The sequence below is a fragment of the Camelus ferus genome, chromosome 6 (assembly GCF_009834535.1).
Source record: "Camelus ferus isolate YT-003-E chromosome 6, BCGSAC_Cfer_1.0, whole genome shotgun sequence".
NCBI lineage: Eukaryota > Metazoa > Chordata > Mammalia > Artiodactyla > Camelidae > Camelus > Camelus ferus.
Genome location: NC_045701.1, coordinates 34,288,102 through 34,309,218, shown reverse-complemented (window position 1 = coordinate 34,309,218; position 21,117 = coordinate 34,288,102). Strand labels below are relative to the sequence as shown.

The 21,117-nt window shown below is 31.5% G+C and overlaps 1 protein-coding gene across 2 annotated transcripts in view; it reads left to right on the top strand.

Moving 5' to 3' along the window:
- NOVA1 (NOVA alternative splicing regulator 1) overlaps positions 1 to 21,117 on the top strand; it is a 143,290-nt gene that overhangs the window by 117,411 nt on the left and 4,762 nt on the right. The gene's annotated exons all lie outside the window — the stretch shown is intronic.

The window sequence follows — 21,117 nt, the reverse complement described above, 5'->3', positions numbered from 1 at the left end:
GTGCACCATGATCAGATTCCAAATAACCTGAGAAAGAAGTATCAATTATTCCTGAAAACTTATATGCATTTTTAGCTTTAGATAACAAAAATATATTCAGATGGTAGACTACTAGAATTTCGGATTTTCTCCTTAAAATTATGACTTTATGGTGCTCTGAGGGTTATTTATTGAGTTGGTGTTTATAATCTCCCTTATTGTTTCTTCCTAGGATTCTTGGTATATAAGTTAAGAATATCATATATGTAAAAAATAAATGTGTAAACATGACTTATTGAGCAAAGGTATATCTTTAAATGTGAATGCATTTTTATTTGTTTTTTTATTTCAGATATGCCTTTCTGTGTAAACAGTTTTAAACTTGATGAAAAGCATTTCTAGCAGTCTAAAAGTAACTGGAAATTGGTATTTGTGATGATTTTAATTATGTTTAACAACTCAGGAAATGGTACTTTTTTAGAATTTAATAGTAGCCTTTTCTTTGCTGAAGTGGCAAACTTTGCAATTAGAAATATATTTTAGTTTAATTGGATGATTGTTTTGGTACTGAATATTTGTAGGACATTCTTCAAAAATGTAGTTATTTTTGGCACATTTAAGGAAATCATCTAAAATATTCTATGTAATTCAGAGCCTTACTGTACTTTTAATATGACAAATGTTGAAAAATATATTTATTAAAATGATTAAACACATTTTCATTTTGTCTGAGTTGAGCTTCATTTAGGTGAGAAATGTTATTTTCTTTACTATTTCCACTTTTTTTTACTAATACAAGGCCTTATGGGATTATTTAAATATTAAACAAAAGCTTATCTTTTAATATATTTTTAATACAGTTGACTAATAAACTATTAACTTTGAACTATATTTGCTAAGTATATTAAATGTGGCTTTTGCATATGATCTAATATAAGGCTGTCAGAATTATTTTGCTCATTTATCCATTCTAATACTTTTGCAACCTTAGGAAAAATTTTAAAATAACTGGAAGCAGAACTAACATTTAGGGTGTTATTCTATAACAGGAGCTTGATTTTTATTTTATGCAGTAGTGTTCCCTTCAAACAAATATACCTTATAATGGTCACATTTTAGCCCAAATAAATTGGTTTAAAAAGTACACATGTCTAGTGATGAAACCCAGAACTTCTCTTTGAAGGTAATGGTGCTACATAAAGTGATAACCAAGCTTGTATTTTTGATGCGTGAAGTTAAAAAGTATATATACATTTTCACTCATACCTTATCTCTTATGTGAGCTTTAATTATATGATATAGAAGACTACTGTGGAAACAACTGACTTTATGTTTTTAATGTTTCTCTTGTACCTCATTTTTCTAAACAAAAACATGACAAATGAGTACAACAGCAATGAAAACAAAATGATTTTTTTCAACGTAAAAAGTAAAAAATCCTGGATCTAGAAAGAAAAACCATCTTAATAATTTTGTCTTTGAAGCTAGATTTCTATTTTCTTTCTTTTATTTTATATGAATGTGAATTTTTTATAAAATGATTTCTTGAAACGATTTAATTATTTGTTGACGTTTACTACTAAGATATGTTACTACATCCACCTCTGCCAAGTCTTTTTCTAATTTGGATATAAGTCATCTGTGGTTTTATACTCTGTCCACTGTTCTCAGTCATATTTGTTAGCATGTTTTATTTATATTCTATTTTCTTCTGTTCTTGTACAAACAACCATAATACCTCCTGGAAAACATGAGGCAAGATGTAAAAGAGCAAAACAAAATCCTTAAATTCATTGAAGGAATTGTAGTTATCCTTCATCTTTATGTTATTAGTAGTTTGTAATTATTTCATTCCCTACAGTATTTCCCAATAGATTCTATTCATATAGTAGGACTGAAGATAATGTATCTTTTTTGTTCATTCAATTTTTAGATCGCTCACAATTGTTTCTTGTGGACAATCCTAATTAATTCAGCTTTGCTATATTGACTTAGGTCTGTGAGAGTAACAAAGATAGAATAATAATGTGATCATCTTAAACTCTCCATAATTAAAATAGACTTTTAAACCTAAAAGAAAATTTTTATTTCTCATTTAAGTTTACTTTATTCTTACCCAGCAATTTAGCAGATAAGTCTCCAGTTTTATAGCTGACAGAAATGGTTTAAAGCCAGAGAATTCTGTTTTACATTTAAAATTCTTGTTTATGTGTTATAGCTAATCTTACATCCTCTGCTGGTGAAAGTTGCTGTGAATTTTTGTAAGCCAATGTAAAGCACATCCAGACAACTATTTGGGTTATTGTCATCAATAATAGCTAAATGAGTTATATGATTGAGTTACATTTCCAGAATAAATTGTGTTACAAACTAATGTGATAAAAAGAACTAAGGAACTATTAATATTTAGAAAACCCCAAAATAAAGAGCTTAGGAAATACATTAAAGAGTAGGGTTTATCTGCCATTTCAGCATTTAAAAATCTTTTTTATTCTTTTAAAAATGATTACATATGTTTCAGTACACACTGAATTTCACTTTCCTACCCTCATGTTTCCACAGGTCAGACTGTTTTCACAGATCAGACTGACACACTATAACTTCAATGTTGTGGGTCTAGAATAATTTCCTCTGGAAAACTAAAGGACTATCATATGAGAAGCCTTATAGAATGGTGGTTAAAAGTCAAGACTGCAGCCAAATTGCGTATAATCAAATCTTTGTTCTGACTCTTACTGAGTAAATTGGGCCTCAGTTTCCCCCTTCTGTGAAATTCAGATAATAAATTCATTAACTATTTTTAGAACATTGCTATTTTAGAAGGTGCTGGTCACCATATAAATGCTAGGCTATGGGGTTTTTTTTTTTTAATTTGTTTTAATTTTCTGAAATTTCTTTCTGGTAACAATGATAAAAAAGATTATTCTTTAAAATGATAAATAATAAAGCATAAAATAGCTCGGTAAAACTGACTTTTATCTATAAAGAAAGATTCTAAGATACTAGTATTGCTACTTTTTCAACTCTAAAATATTTCTGTAATCAGAGTATCTGTATGCTTTTTAAGATAGCTTAAGCTACTCTACACTTTCTTCCTTAGTGAGAGTACTAAATTACTTGTTTAACTAAGAAATCAAATTGCTATTATTTCCCTATTGAAAAAGAAAAATTAGTTAGGGCTGATAGTTTTACAGATGACACTTTTTTTTGCATGCATTTGCATATTGCAAGTTACAAGTTTGACATTTTTTATATGCAGAATTTTAAATAAGAGGCAGACATAAAGATATAGAGTTAGATTCTTTAAGTAATGTGTTTAAACTTTAAAAAGATAAAACAGAATCAGTTGGGTTGGCCCAGTTCCAAGTTATCGATACTAGATTTTTCAGTCACTTCAAGATTCAACAAAATGGTTTTGGTAATTAATCAACGGTGCCAGAAAATTAAACTCTAGTCTTAATTTTAGGTTCCCGATTGTTAGCTATCCTGGGATTCTTCTCAAATTTCAGGAAAAGGATAAAGGGTAGAAAGAATAATTTCAGAAATAAGTGCTTTGTAGACATTTATTTATGTACTTAAAATCTGAAATTATATATCAAAACATATACAGCAAATGAAGATAGGTAACTCATATATAGCACCTTTGCTATAGTTACAGAAAAACACAAAACTCACTGCTCTTACTTTGAATTCATGACCACGTATCTCAAATGGACCACTAATTCTGTAAGGCAGTCATAAGCCCATTCACTTTTTTACTCTCTGTATGACTATTTCATAAGTTCTCCTTTCAACCACTGTATTAGTTTTCTGTTGCTACATAATAGATTACCACAAATGTACTGGCCTGAACAGCACACATTTATTATCTCGTATTTTTTATGGGTCAAGAGTCTGGGCACCTTTAGCTGAGTCCTCTGCTCATGATCTCACAAGACAGCAATCAGAGTATCAGCTGGGGTGTATTCTCATCTGGAGGCTTGACTGGAGATGAATGCACTTTTAAGTTCATCCAGGTTGTTGGCAGCATTCAGCTTTTTGTAGCTATATGACTGAGGGCCCAGACTTCTCCCTGGCTGTTGGCAAGAGATTCTCTTACATTCTAGATGCTGCCCAAGTTCCCTGCTGTGTGACCCTTTCTACGGGCATTTCACAGCTTGGCTGTTTGCTTCTTGCAAAGCCAACAGGAAAATCTCTCTCCAGTGTGTGCTAGCAAGATGGAGTCTCATTGAACCTAAACACAGGAGTGACTTCTCACCTCCTTTGCCATACAGCATAGAGTAGTGACATTCCATCCTTTTGCCATATTCCCTTGATTAGAATCAAGTCACAATTTCTACTCACGCTTAATAGTGGGAATTATATGAGGCATAACACCAAGGAGGCAGAGATCATGGGGCCATTCTAAGAACTGTCCCTGCTACAACACCCAATATCTCTTGCTCCATCCTCACTCCCAGCTGATGATCTTATCTCCTACTTCACTGAGAAAAATTGAAGAAAATTTCCACAGACTCATGCCAACAGCACTTACCCACATATTCTACCTCTCATCTATACCATAAAATTTCCCTGCTCCTGTCTAAAACCAATAATTTCAGTTGAACATTAAACCTCATTATTTTTCCTTTACTCAAAGACATCCCTTCAGCAGTTCTACCTTCTCTCCTTTATCTGTCAAGTTTGTGATCTCTGTGACATCATTCCTGTCAGCATTCAAACACCTGTTTTTTCTACCATCTTAAAAGACAAAACAAAACTTCTCTTAATCCCACTTCCCTCACCAGCTAATGCCCTATTTATTACACTATTTTGTAGCAAAACTCAAAAAACTCATTTCTCTATTCTGTTTTCCTATTTCTGTTTCCCTTTTTTTTTAAGATTGATTGATTGATTGATTGATTTTATTGAAGTATGGTCGGTTACAGTGTGTCAATTTCTCATGTACAGCATAATATCCCAGCTATGCATATGTGGGTGTATATATATTATATATATTTGTTTTCATATTTTTTTCATTAAAGCTTATTACAAGATATTGAATATAGCTCTCTGTGATATACAGAAATTTGGTTTTTAATCTATTTTTATATATAGTGGTTAACGTTTACGAATCTCAAACTCCTGAATTTATCCCTTCCCACTCCCTTTCCCCTGGTAACCATAGGGTTGTTTAATATGTCTGCAAATCTGCTTCTGTCTTGTAGATTAGTTCATTAGTATCCTCTTTTTTCTTTTTCTTTTTTCTAGATTCCACATATAAATGATATCATATGGTATTTTTCTTTCTCAAACCACTCCTGTCAAGTTTTTGTCTCCACCATTCTACCAAAACTGTGCTTGCTAAGGACATCAGTGATGACCACATTGCTAATTCCAGTTGTCTATTCTCAATCCACATGTTACTTGACCTATCAACAGTGTTTGTCCTGGTTTATCACTTTCACTTCCTTGTTATACTTTCTTTATTGGCTTTCAGGATATTGCACACTCTTGCTTTTCCTCCTGTATCATGCCATGCGCTTCATCTCAGAATCCTTTGCTAGCTCCTCCGCTCATCTTTCTTAATGTTAGAGTGACCTAGGTCTTAAAACTTGGGACTCCTTCTGCGTGTATGCTTTTCTTTCTCCTCGTCTAATGCATTGGCTTTTATATCCCGACAGCTGCAAAATTTATGTCTCCAATGAGAGGCAAGTTTACAATGAACTAATGAAGCTTAAGCCTTAGAATTTCTCACTTGCACAGGCTTATTACAAGTCCCTCACCTAATTTTATGTTTATAGTTTTGAATGTAGTGTTTCCCAAAGATGTCTCCTAAAATTGTGTAAGATTCAGCGCCCCCCCCCCATAACTTGGGTTTGCATTTATCACTAATCTAGATCTCAGAGTGAAACTACAGACTATATCCAATTTCCCACTAAGCATTTCCACATGCACATCTAATGGACATCTTAGATTCAGAAGTCCAAAAACTCCTCCAGACTTGCTCCACCCATACCCTTTACCACTCAGTTGAAGCAATTCCATACATCCATTTGCTCAGACCAGAAATCTTGGATTCATCCTCATCTCTCTTCTTTCACACCCCAAATCCAGTTCCTGTAAGAAATAATAACATTGACTCTACCTTTAAATGCATATAGAATGTTAGCCACTGCACATTACACCTATTGCTACCCTAGTCCAAGCCTGAATTATTGCAATAGTCTCTATATAGGTTTCCCCGAACTTTCAACCTTTGCTCTCCAAAGTCTCTTCTCCACTGAGCCAACTGAGTATTTCTTTTAAAATATATCAGTTTTTAAAAATTTTCTTTGCCTACACTTGCAGTAGTTTCCCGTTTCATTCAATAAAAGGTAACATTCCCAAAGTGACATCCATTTACTTACAAGATCTGGCCCTTGCCACATTACCTCTTTCACTTCATTTCCTACCACTCACCTCCTTATTTACTCTACCCCAGCCAGTCACCTGCTTGTGTTTCCTTACAGACATTAGGCATGCTCTTGCCTCGGTATTTTGCTCTTGCTTTTCTCTCTGCATGAAATTCTCTGGTCTCAACGATCTACTTGGCTAACACCATCTTAGCCATCATGTCTTTGTTCAGTATTCACCTTCTCAATAATGTCTACCTGACTAGCCTATTTAATATTGCAACCTGGCCTTTCCTTTCTTCCAGTACTCCTGATTAGCTTTATTTTGCAGGGTTTTTTTTTTCTCCATTGCTTCATAGACTACTACATAATTTACATATAATGCCTGTTTTAAAAACTCACTTTTTATTTTTGAAAATCCCTTCTTCAAACAAAATCTTGCACAGAAGTTCTCTAAAAATATAAACCAATGGGAAAGGAACACTTTTGATGATATAAGAGGTTAAGTTAAAGAGACAAAGCCTTGTTAGACTTCTATTTTACTCCTTATAGTACTCAGATCACAATTTGAAAGTATTTTTTTGTTTGTTGGTTTTTTTTTTTTCGCAGGGGAAACCAGTCAGGCTCTGGTCTCAAATATTGTCTTAATTCTCCAACAAAATATGAAAATTAGTTTTTTTTCCTTCAGTGTGCATGTGTGTGTCTGAGTACAATGTCAAGGTAGTGTTCTTTAGAAGATTATTTAAGAAAGTCCTAGAAAAATAGTGAATTCCAAATGTTATTTTTAAATGAAGTTATTGACTTTATTATACACAGTTAAATTTTATGTACTTTGCTTATTACTCTTAGGATGAGCCTTATAAAATTACTGATATTTGAGTGCAGTTTCTTGTGGCTCATAGTAGTGTGTGTATATCATATACATACCAAAATCTCAAAAAATTCTCAGGAATAAATTGGACCAAAACACAAAATCCATTTTAAGAAAATGTGGAATTTTCATATAAGGACATAAAACATTCCCTTAATAAATAGACAGACAAAATAATTTTGGAAGGGAAATTTAATATCATAGAAATATCAAGCCTTTTAAATTAAACTGTAAATTTATTGCAAGTTCTCATTTTAGTCCTTTTTTCTCATTTTATGGGAGAGTAAAATAAGGCAAAATGATTTTAATATCCATATGAAAAAATAAATGCCTGAGAATTGCCATGAGACAATTAATAAAATAGTTACTACTGAGAAAGTAGTAATATTTATATGGGACTAAGTACTTCACTTGGCATTAAAATGTACTATAAATCTATCATAATAAAAGCAATGTGGTATTAACACAAACAGATATAATTGGTTAATGAAACATTAAAGAGATTTTAGAAATAGATCCAAGTATATATGGGAACTTACTGTTTTCTATCATACACTGAGAAAGTAGTATAATTTAGGGACTGAGAGAACTGTAAGCTCAAGCCATAATTCCTGGCTTCAGATCAAATCTTTCCACTTCCTAATTTTCTGATTTAACAAAACTTCAACTTCACCAAGTGTCTTCTCGTTGTAAAATGAATGGTAATAGTGCCTACCTCATAAGAGTGTCATGATTCTTAAATGATTCAATACATGAAAACATTTAGAACACTGCCTTGCCCGGAGGAACATTTAAGTACCATTTTAACTCCTTTTGGAAAAGAATATTTTATTTAATAAATAGTGCTGGCATACTTCACTTTCCTCCTGAAAGAAACTAAATTTGACCTCTACCCTGTACAATTTTATAAAAATAAATCTTAATACATTCAGAATTGAAACTGTAGGACTATTTGATCAGATTATAGTGTGTAAAATCAAGTTGAGGGTGACTTTCTTAAGCAAGAAGGAAATCTAAAGCATAAAGGAACAGGTTAAAACATTTGAATATATAAATATTTTATATTTTGGTAAGCACAATGAACCATTAATAAATAAAAATGACAGTATCTTTGGAAAAAATATGTTGAACACATATGACAACAAATTATTAACTCTATTAGAGAACTCCTAGATATTAAAAAAAAGGAGAAAAATAGGTAAACGATTATGAAAAGGCAATTTACAGAAGAGGAAATGGAAATGCCCAATAAACATACGAAAGCATTTTTAACCTGACCAGGCCTCAGGAAAATATGAGTTAACATCACAGGATTATACCTTTTTCCCCCCAGATAAAATTTTATGTGTGTGTCTATAATACACATATATCAGGAACATAAAAATTAAGCTCTGTGTGTGTGCCTGTGTGTGTTTGTGTGTGTGTGTGTGTGTGTTTATAAATTAAAAGTACTAGCCAGGATATAGGAAATAATCATTTTCATACAGTGTTGATGTAAGAAATGCTCTAACATTACAGCTTTTGAGAATCTATACAGTAAAACTTAATGCACCAATACATAGAAATCTGGAGACAAGGATGTATTTACAGTGGCAAAGGTTGGAAAACAACTTGACCTTTAACAGGAGTGGCTAAATAAATATGGTATTGCAGAATATTATAAGGTGAAGCTATTAAAAATAATGAGCTAGAGCTACATAAATTGTCCTAGAATAGTGTTCATAATATATTAACTAACGAAAACCAAGTTGCTAAGAAACAGATAGTCCTATTTTTAATAGTCAAAGAATATCTTGTATTCATGTATCTTCATGGTGATGACAAGGAATATGAACATTATTAACTTTTTCTTTTTATATTTCTACTTCGTTTTTAAAATGCTAACTAAGAGAATGTGAAAACAGGATAAAAAATAATGACTTCAGTTGTGATATATGCAACATTTTAAGGAGTATAAAATGGGAACTTTTCAAAAGGGAAAGATTGGACCATTTTTGACATTAGATATCTGTTTGAACTACTTAACTCCTTTGTGTCCTAGCTGTGAGATGCTTTATGGAGGAGTTTCAAGAAGGATCACAAGACAGCTTCAGGGCTAGAGGAGGCCCTTAGTAACTAGCAGAGGATATGGTGGTTGTCTCATATGTTAAAGTTCTGTCACATTAAATGCTCTTGTAATAGTTATAATATTTTCCTTTATTCTTTGTTAATATGTCAAAGGTTCTCAATTCTAGCCTCACATCAAAATCACCTATGGAGGTTCTTATTTAATTGATCTAGGATAAGATCAGGCATCTATATTTGAAGAGTTAGAGAAGTGTTTCCTGAAGCCTCTTGATATTTAGGAAACATCATTTACTATATGAAAAATGCATAGTACATTAAAAATAATGGTAAGTATATAATTGTGTATTATATAGCACTATCTCTTCACAAACTTTAATTTGACTTTTTTGTGGAATAATACACTTTGAATGTTATTTGATAAACACCAAAATATGGAAAAAATATTTGATTTGTGCAAAAGTTGAAGGGTGTTAGTGTTATCACTATTTTGTGATAGTAGTCTTTTGACTATTATCGAATAGAGTTAGAGGTTCACTTAACGTGGGGATCTTTTGTTAGTGTGATTGCTGTAGATGATATGTTCTTCACATCCAGTGGTGGGCATCAGAAGATCTCCCTGACAGCAAGTTAAGAATTACTGCTGAAAGCAGCACACCATTAACATTTTCAGGTTAGAATTATAACACACCATTTGGTAAATTTAGCAAGTTCTGTGGCTTTCCAAAGTCCCTTGTAAAGGTGTGATCTCATATGAAGATACATTTGTATTTATGGAAAGCCTAGGGCTTTTCAAGTTTTCAGACTGAAGAAAGTAGTACACTTTAGTGGAAAAGAGTTAATGAAATAGTCGCTCTGTAATGTTCCTTATTTTACATCCCATATATGTCTTAGGCACTGGTAAAAATGCAGAATGCCTTGTCTAGTATTGGCTGGTAAGTAGACAGGTTTGCAATATTCTTTGTCTTTCTAGACTATCTAGTAGGTAAAGGTGGTCTGATTCATCAGCATTCTCCCTGCAATCATAGCTCTGGTAGTTCTTGCACCAAACGTGATCGCAAGGCAGAACATTATATGTGCCTTTATGTAACCAAAGCACTTAATACGTCACTACTCTGAAATATGCAGTAGATCCACTTGACAATTTTTCATCTTTCAAATAAAGTTGTATAAAATGAAAAATATGTAAGATAGGAAAGTTGGGTAGTTATCAAGCTTATTTTCAACATTTTAATTTTACAGTCAATATTTATTTGTTTATTCTAAGTATTAATGTAATAAGAATAATTCAGGACATTTTCATTTTCTTAATGACAGTCATTTGTGATAGTAAATTATCAACTTCCTTCTACTAGTAAGATAGTGAAATGAAGGCGCCTGTTATTTTTTGAAAATTAAGTATTACCTTCTGAAAGACTGTTTGTGAAATTAAAATAAAAGAAATGTTGAGTTGGCATGATTAGTAAAATATAAATAGCCCTATAATTTTGTTTTCATAATATTTTAAATCATGCCAAAATATGGCACATCAATCTGTTATTAACTAATAATACTTAATTTTAATGGTGAAAATGGATTAATCAAAAGTTTATAAAAACAAAATTACCCAAATGTGAAATTTTTCTTAATTAATTACCTAGTTACATAAGTTTAAAGAGAGATCAATTTTCAAACACAGTTAAGACATTTACTTTCAATAATATCTTATCAAATTAATTTGCTTACATTGCAGACTATTAAATCAATTCATGAGCAAGCTCGGACTTTTAAATCGCTGTATTTTCCTAAATTAACTTTGTGGTTTTCCTAAACAGGCATTTAGCATAATTACATGATTTTTATTTAAAATCAGTGATTTTAAATTTTCTTATTTAAAAATCTAAAAATGTTTTATAAATGTAGTTTTCTGTCATTTATCAACTCATTTTTATATACATTTAAATGTTTAATAGTCTTATTATACCACATGACTGGAAGCTTCATAAAAGTGAGGTCTTATCCTTTTAATTTATCTCCATATCTCCAACATCTGGAACAGTGCCTGGCACTCAGAAAATAATTGTTCAGTGAATACCAGAAATATGCTAAATTTATTTTAAGTGAATTGTTTATTCTGCCTTTGCAGGATTTATTTATTCAGCAGCCTAATTTGGGGATAACTTTTCTATTTCCTTTGTTATACTGCTTTTAAAAAATTAAAATAAGACAAAGTTTATATGGTAAGAAAAAAAAGCTCATCTGAAACCCAATCTCTATTATTTTCTTTATTTCCATTTTATCTGCATCTAATTTTACACTGTTTAATCCAAATTCTACATTATATACTTATATTTTTAAAAATTTTGCACAGATAATCTTCCCCATCTTATAATTTCATATAGTGTCTTTACACCATTCTGTGTATATGACATTTTCCATGTTTTGGATTATTTCCCAGAAGGATCACAGAAGGAGAGAAACAAAGTTAAAGATTATGCTTATTTCATAACTTAATGTATTTTATAAGGTGATTTCCTAAAGGCAATATATACTGCCACAGATATTTTTTAAAAGGAAGAGATTAATAATTAAACCATTCCCTCATTCACATTTGATTTGCTTTTTTTGTGTGATGAATTTTACCTTTCCACTTTGAATGTCTTTGATTATTTTAGAAGTTAAATATTTTCTTGTCCTAACACAATTCTTTGCTGTTCACTATTTAATTGTTCACTTTTACCTTTCACTGGATTACCTTATCCATTCCTATGGCTTTCTACGTTAACTCTCAAATTTCCTCTGATATTCAGACCCATAGCCAATCACCTACTTGACATCTTCACTTGGATGTCTGGTAGGCATTTCAAACTTAATATATCCAAAATAGAATTAATTCCCTTTGTCCTTATCTTTCACCCCTTTTCCATCACCTGCTTCTGTGAACACAGTGAACAAACACATGACTCTACTTTCATGTTCATAGCTGTTTTTCACTTTTTAAATTGATTGTTATAACCTTTAAAATATTTAATTGAAAATATTACTTTTCATATAAAAATCCAAATATTTCAAACACTTTTTTTCACTAATCAGAATTAAGAACTCTGAACACATACCTTATTATATATGCCCTGCAAGAGCTGAGCCAAGAAGAGAGGGTTTAAAATAATAATAATATAATAATAGTTTCAAAAGCTTTTTGATAAGTTGATAAATGGATAGAGATGACAAATGGGACTTCCAGAAATTTAACCTCAATTTAGTAAAATCTGGCTTAGTAAACATTAAGAAGCTAATACCCCAAATTATTTTCACTTGTAAATAATAAGCTGCCCTATAATAGTTTATCATTTACAGCCCTCATGGTTTCTTCACAATTACTTGATTTCTAGTAGTATTCTTTTTGATACAATTATGTCTAGCGTGTTTATCACCTCAGTGTATCAACGTAACAGAAATAGTTTGAAATGCTTTTTTTCTCTTCCTTCTTAACATATGAAGAGTAGATTTCTCCTGTTTTTCTTATTCCTAAGTGTATCCCTCTCTGAAATGTAATGTGATGTATTTTTAAAGTATGCAGTCACCAAAAGAAAAGAAAATTGAATAATGCTTCAAGGAGCAAAGTGAAAAACGTATTAAGTAAAAAAAAAAAGGTTCAGTTAAATTTCATTTTCTTTTCGAAATTTTGTGGCAATTATCATTCATTTTCTGTCTATTGCAAGAGAATAGTGTCTTATTCCAAAAAGAAGTATACTGTCTTTCAGTCTCTGCCATACCTTGTAGCCGGAGGGGGAAATAAAGTATAGCCTTTGGAAGAAGACATAAAATGAAGTACAATCTCCACAAAACTTTTCGAAGTCAACTATTTTGAGGAAAAAATGCTATTGCTTAAAGCAAAGCAAGGTGTGGGAGGTAATTGCACCAGTTACAAATTCTGATTATGAGGCAGTAAACACTGTCATCATTGGGCCATCTTATTAATTGATCCAGTTCAGCACTTAATCAAGTAAACACTAATATATTCTAGACTTTTAGAGCCAATCTGACTACATTTCTGTGGCTAAAGAATCCTAACCACAAGCTTAATGAGTAAGAAAATACAAAATAGCATGGGTAAAATATAATACATTGATGAAAATTTAAGAAAAAGGCATATACATATTTAATTATTATAAATCTTATAAGATTTTTAAATAACCTTAAGTTTGTGTTATTGATTTTAGTAATTTTATGACTATTAAAACATCTATTTTTTTAATTAATTTCAGTATGGTTGCAATATAATCTTTGAATTTTAGATTTTAGAGAGGATAAAGTAAAAAATGTTATTTTTGTTTTAAGAACCCAGCATTATATTTTACACACACCTGCACACACACGTGTGTGTGTGTGTGTGTGGCCATGATGGAATTTTTTAAATAGTTATTTAGTTCTTACATAAATCTGTATATTTTTATTGCTTTATTTTTTAAACAGTTTTCCAACTGATAATTTCAACCAAGTGCAAACAGAAAATGCACAATTAAGTAAGATAACTGGCCTTCAGGAAGATAAAATTCTGTAAGAGAGGTAAATATCTGTTGCACTCTAATATGAATAGGATGTTATAGGATGAGTAACATAATAAGAAATGAAGAAAAGTAGTCTTGACACTTACGGTTTTAGAAAACCAGGATTAAGTTTACAAAGTATATTGCATTCCAGCTGCTCTTGCAAGACATATATGATTTCTGCAAGCAAAAATGTATGAGTTTTAAGGGAAAGATCAGTGCAGGGATATAGATAACATTTTAGTCGTTTGGAACAAATGAATAAACAAAGGCAAAGACCTAGAAAAACAACTAATAGAAAGTATATTTAGGAACTAGCAGGCAAAGTTTGGATTCAGCAAAGTTTGGATGAAGCTGGGAAGACAATTTGAAGACAGGGTTTGGAGAATTTGGAATGTCTGCATAAGGAATCTGGATAATTTAGTGAGTAGTTGAAGGGGAATCACTGAAGGCTATTGAGTAAGGTTTTTTAATAATGCTAAAATAAAAACTCATCCACAGTCTTACCCAGTTGTCCAATTTTACAGGTGATGAAACTGAAGCGATTTGACAAAGGTCACAAAGCAGAGCCAGGGTGAAGCCCATATGTCCTAACTGCCAATTCTAGATTCTTTTTATTACACCACACATTACTTTAGACCAGCTAAAACAGTAGGACTGGGCAAGAAGCATTTCAGGGGGGAAAAAAATCAACAGTGCATAACAGGATGTAGAGATCTAGGGAGCAAGAGAAGGCACAGATGGCTTCCAGGTTTAAAACCTGGTGTGGTGGTGGGTGGGGGGTAAGGATATATGAGAAAAGGCAGCATGGTATTTTATGATAGATATTAAGACATGCTGATGAAAACTGTACTTCCTTGGATTTGGTTATCAAAAGTAAATGGATTAAACAGACTAGTACAGAGTTAGAAGAGCTGCATCTTTATTCTTTTTAGATACTTAAATTCATGTAGCTCTGTTGTACATATTTTGTCAAATCAGTACTTTTTAGAAAGACAGTTTATGTATATAAAATCTATACTCAAAAGAAAAGGTATACTTTTATCAGTTTACTTCAGTTGACAATTTAGTGCAGATCCCCTCAAGTGACACGTGCATCTCCACTGGACACTAATAAATGGTGCCTCTGTCGCCTAAGGAGTAATGCATTAGAGAAATGAAAGAGATTTATCGTGTTAGCTCATGTAGGGTATATCTTGGTAAAATATGCATTAAGTAATACACTTGTGTCTCTTTACCAGAGTTATGACATCTTGACTTTTAGAGCATGAGGAGATATAATAAAATGTCAGTATTTCTTTTGGGTAGGCAGGTACTACATGATATAACAAGAACATATTTTCAAAGATACTATTTGGTCGATTACAAATTACTAAAATCCAATTCCAAATGGATTAACCAGGAAAGGGGAGGAATTACATTAATTCTGTTTTGGCTTTAGACATGGTTAGATTCAGATACCAGAATGCTAGACCCTGTTATTTGGGTTAACTTTATTTTCATATCATGACATGATAGCTCAAATATCAGGCATATGTTGTTCTAGATTAGACACACAGTTTTATCTCAACAATTTCACAGATTTTTAAGGCTCTTACTGGACCACCCTGTGTCACATGCTCAGTCACAAATCAGTACCTGCCAGTGGTGTGGAAAGTGATATGTCAGGCTTAGGTCATATTTCCACATCTAGAGGTATTGGAAGGTTGCCAGCCTCACCTGATGTACATGCTCTGAGAGTGAGAGAGGGTATTTCCCAAAGGAAAACTGAGGTCTCTTGCCAGAAGGAAGATTGATGTCAGCTGACTGGCTGACTCAAGGAATGAAATAATAAATATCCACTATTGATAGGAAATGCTTTAAAAATGTAAAGCAGTATATATGTAGTATATAATATGGCAGCCCTAAATAAAATAGTCCATACTATTACTTGAACTATCTTAAATTATAATGAAACTTCTTATGCATTTATTTTAAGGTATGGCTTTATGAAACAGTTCAGTAGTTTTCCTGCCATGATAATGAAGAAATTTGATGCCTACAGGCAGTCTCATTCCTTTTTAAGACCATAATGAGTTGGAGTTCTTATTTGGCAAGGAGTAAATGTGTTCTTTTTTTTTTTTTAATTGAAGTATAGTTGATTTACAATGTTGTGTTAGTTTCTGGTGTACAGTATAGTGATTCAGTCATACATATGTGTATATATACATATTCTTTTTCATTGTAGGTTATTACAGGATATTGAATATAGTTCCCTGTGCTACACTCTTGGACCTTGTTGTTTATCTGTTTTATATATAGTAGTTTGTATCTGCTAATCCCAAACTCCTAATTTATCCCTCCCCCTCTCTTTCCCACCCTGGTAACCATAAGTTTGTTTTCCATGTCTATGAGTCTGTTTCTGTTTTGTAAATAGGTTCATTTATCTCATTTTTTTAGATTCCACATATAAGTGATACCATGTGACATTTGTCTTTCTCTGTCTGAATTACTTTACCTAGTATCATAATCTAGGTCCATCCATATTGCTGCACATGGCATTATTTCATTTTTAATGGCTGAGTAGTATTCCAGAGTGTGTGTGTGTGTGTGTGTGTGTGTGTGTGTGTGTGTGTGTATGTGTATACACCACAACTTCTTTATCCAGTCATCTATCAATGGACATGTAGATTGCTTTCATGTCTTGGCTGTTGTAAATAGTGCTGTTGTGAACATTGGGGTGCATATATCTTTTCGAATTGGAATTTCCTCCAGGTATATGTCCAGGAGTGGGATTCCTGGATCATAGGGCAACTCTATTTCTAGTTTTTTGAGAAATCTCCATACTGTTTTCCATAGTGGCTGCACCAAACTACATTCCCACCAGCAGTATAGGAGGGTTCCCTTTTCTCCACACCCTTTCCAGCATTTATCACTTGTGGACTTTTTAATGATGGCCATTCTGACTGGTGTGAGGTGATACCTCATTATAGTTTTGATTTGCATTTCTCTAATGTAAATGTATTCTTAATGCTTATTTTTAATCAGAAACATGTCAACATTAAAACCTACCTACTTGGTATTTTTAACTCTTTTCATAAGTTCCAATAGGGATTCTTCTTTTGTGGTTGCAAATAGAGAAACACTCGTTTCATTATTTTTACATTTTTTTCTGAAAAGTTGATGCTAGTAGAATTAGTATAATTATATTGTTAATCTTACCTCATGTTTATTTGATATAACAAATAATTATAAGTCTAGGAATAAGAAAAATTTAAGTAAAATTTATTTTCCTTAAAAATAATACCATTATTTAAACAGATCATCACTACTAAAATAGGTTTAGGTTTGAACAGGAACTCTCCAACACAGCAAAAGAGCAACCTCATGGGAATGTCTGATAGTAAAGAATAGGAAACTGATAATACGAAAATGAAAATGACCATCATCTGTCAAAGATTTTCTTACTTACCCCTTCTTCTTACAGTTAGGCTTTCTGTCTCCTTTTTTTGTTTGTTTTTTAAAAAGTATTTTTATTACTATTTTTATTTATTTTGGGGGGCGTCAGGGAGGAGTAATTAGATTTATTTATTTATTTTAATGGAGATACTGGGGATTGAACCCAGGACCTTGTGCATGTTAAGCACACACTCTACCACTGTGCTATACCCTACGCCCTGTTTCCTTTGTACCCTTTATGTATGTCTGTACCGGCACTTCTAAGACTTTACTGCACTGATACATTTACACATGTGTTTTCATCACCTCATCTGGAAGTTCCTTAAAGGCAGGAACAGTGTCATATATATCCTTTATCTCTTGCTCCCAACACAGAGCCTAGGCCACTCAGTAAGCATTCCGTAAAAGATCTTGCAGATGGTAATAACTACAGATCATAGCTCTGAAGGGAAAACTGATTTGTAACTGTCAAGAATGTGTCTGATTTAGTTACTTTACACCAAATAATTTGTATGCTGTTTAAGACGCAGTTTTTTTCTTTCAATTCTTTAGAATAAGAATACATAAAACTGTGTAAGTATGTTAACAGACTTCACCAATGAAAATTAAAATTTGCTGTTTGCTGTTTCAGTGGGAAAGTAAACACTGTCAATGCACAGACTTTCCTTTTGGTAAATGCTGTGTTCCTTTATCTAAGTAAGCAAATAGGCCATCTCACATACGTCTCCACACTCCTTTTCTCTGACCCCCACCCAGTGTTCAGTTGCCAACCATCTCCAGGCTTCCACACTGGGTCTCACTTCTTCTTGGCTCTGACTTGATACATTAAATGGAAATAGAACATTACTCTCTCTGAGATATCTACAAATGAATTAATTTTTCTTTTTGTCTCAAGTTTTCCTTTTCAGAGAGTCTCTTTCCTATCTGTGTCCATGTTAGATTAATATTAAGTATGCAAATAAATATGGATATATTTTTTTAATTTTTTAGGGAAAAAAGACAGTGTAAGTCTAAGAGGTTTTTCATGTCCTTGTGTTAGAAATAAAAGTCGGGTGACATTCATTGGCTAGGCTACTAAGTATTTACTTATTTAATTTGGAATTCAATAACTTTTATATTTATATTTCCTTTAATTTTCTAATCTGATTTCTAAGATCATTAATTGTAAGCAGAATTATTACTCTCTAAAGTTAATAAATGCTACATTTTATAAATATGAATATGCCATCATTAATGTCTTCTCTTAAATCATAACACACTTTAGTTATATGTGGACAAATGTCAGTTATACCAACAAAATTTGGGGGCTACATCAGTTTTTGATAAAACAGATATGGCTGACAAAATTTTATATAAGATTACTTCAAATAGTTACAACTAAAATCCAGGGAGTGTGCTTACTACATAAAGACATCTTTAACGTAAAGATAGATGATGTGGTGTAATTCTTCGATTTGCAAAGATACAATTTCTCAGAAGGTATTTACTTTTATGAAAAGTCTACATACCATTTTTGAACTATACATTATTTCAGAATTTTTGAATATTTAAAAGAAAGAGAGATGATTAAAGGGGAAAATAAAAAAGGAAGAACATGCTAATGTGCTTGTGTAAGTAATGTAAGTCCTGTGCACATATTTACAAGTTGTTTTGGAAGGGTAGAACTAGTCCTGGAGTTTAAAAAAAAAAAGCTGTAGATGCAGTAAATATAGTATGAGACTGCAGTGTAGTAGAAATTAACATCATCTTCACACACCTTGTTGAAGTGTAAGGTGATTTTAGAGTGGATGTTATAAAATTATATATTTCCTTTTTATTGACAGTCTGTAAGATAGTCCCCATAATTAACCTTTCATGAGCTATTCTCTTCCTGGGTTATAATCATACAGTCATTACATTGAACAAAACAACAGTGATATTAGAGTTTAAAACAAGTTAAGAACAACATTTTTGGAAATCTTGGTTGATTAATATATCCTTCTTTATAAAAAAATTAAAACACCTCGGTTTGTCAGTATAGATGTTTTCAACAATATTTTATTGCAAAAAATTTTGAAAGAAATAATGATTTATAAAACATAATCATATTTAACACTCAGATATTTAAATCCTTAAAAGTAAATTTTCCCAATATTTCATGTGCATAAGATAAAATATAAGGATAATTCTATTTCATCTTTATAATTGGTGTTAAGATGTAATCATGGTTTAACTTTCTAATTATATCACTTTAACATACTTCAGCATTTTAGACAAATAATTATCAACCAAAAAGTCTGTGAACAAAATTAACAAATTAACATGTTAAAAATTATTTATCAGCCTACTTCTTGAAACTGAATGCTCTTAATCAGGGGAATATGAGGAATATATTTGACATACCAAAGAAATGTTTCTAGAAAATTTAGATTTTTTTCAAAAAAAAAAAAGAATGATTTTATAGACAAATCATAATGAAGCAAAATTCTACTGTGACTATAAATCATACATGTGGAAACTTGTGTGTGTGTGTGTAATATTTGTAAATATATTTATGAGGTAACCCAGTTTAGAATTTGAATTCATACTCTCACTGTTTGTTACCTTCCTAAAAATGTCTGCTCTATGTTTTTTTTTAATATACTTAACCATATCTGTGTCTTACAGATAGCGTGGCAATACTTGCCAAAAATTAACTAATGAAATATCTCATAGACTATCTCAACTAAATTCCTACTCAAATTTCAACAGATTGTTTCAGCCTGCCCATTTAAATGTCTGGAACAAGAAAGCAGTTACTTCAGTGACACAACATTCACAGTTTTTTATCTCCCCAATGAGTCATAAAACAGTGCCATATGTATCTTTGTGCTTCCAAAATATAATTTTAAATGTTAATGTCTATATTTTAATTTTAGGGGTTTTGAAAAATACCATACTGATTTTATACTTCTTTTAATGGTATTTGATTATTATTAAATAAATAAAAATATGCTGGGTTTTGTGGCTGGATATTTCAATACAAATTAGCTAAAACGCCTATACTTTGTATGATCACATTGAATCGTTTTACGTATTCATGTGACTGCAGTAATTTATCAGTAACCTGATAATATGGTTATAGCTGTTTTTTAAAATGTAGCTATTACTGCCAAAAAGATAATTGTTTACCTAATCAAAATATTTATTTTTACAAATTTAGATAGAACATCCAGGTAATATCGTACTCAAATAGCCTTAACCTACCTAAAAGCAATTGAAATTTTTCTATTATTAATTATTTAGAAATATTTGTTATTTTTATAAAGTTATATGTTGGTGTGAGTTTAGTTGAAAAATTAACATACTAATACTAATAAATGTATTGAACTCCATCTCTGAAAATATTAGCCATGAAACAAGTAAGGTATTGAACAACACAAAAGTTACTAGGTGATAAGGAACATGAAATTAATGTTTTAAAGGGACTCAAACTAGAAATTTCCTACTTTTATCTTTACTAACTTTGCTTTATAATCTTGCACTCTTTGTTTTTATGTTTTAGAGCAAAGATATTCTTAAAGCTAAGTAGGTAAAGAATCATCAACAGTGTTTTGATTTAGGAGCTATATAAAATTGTTACCATTGATGAAATGTTATGATTTCCTCTTTTTTAAACATATTAATTTCTTATAATGTCTGTAAAATTCACAAAGACTCAAGGAAAATTTTTGTTTAATAATTTAAAACTGAAAATTGCCTTTTCCTTAGAAAATTCTAATTTTACAGGATAATAGTATTAAGTGTGATTAATGTCACTTTAGAAATTGTGATATTTCTGTCTTTCATAAGTTCTGTTTAAACTGATTTTCAAATTATTTTACTTTTTCTAGGATAGCAAAGT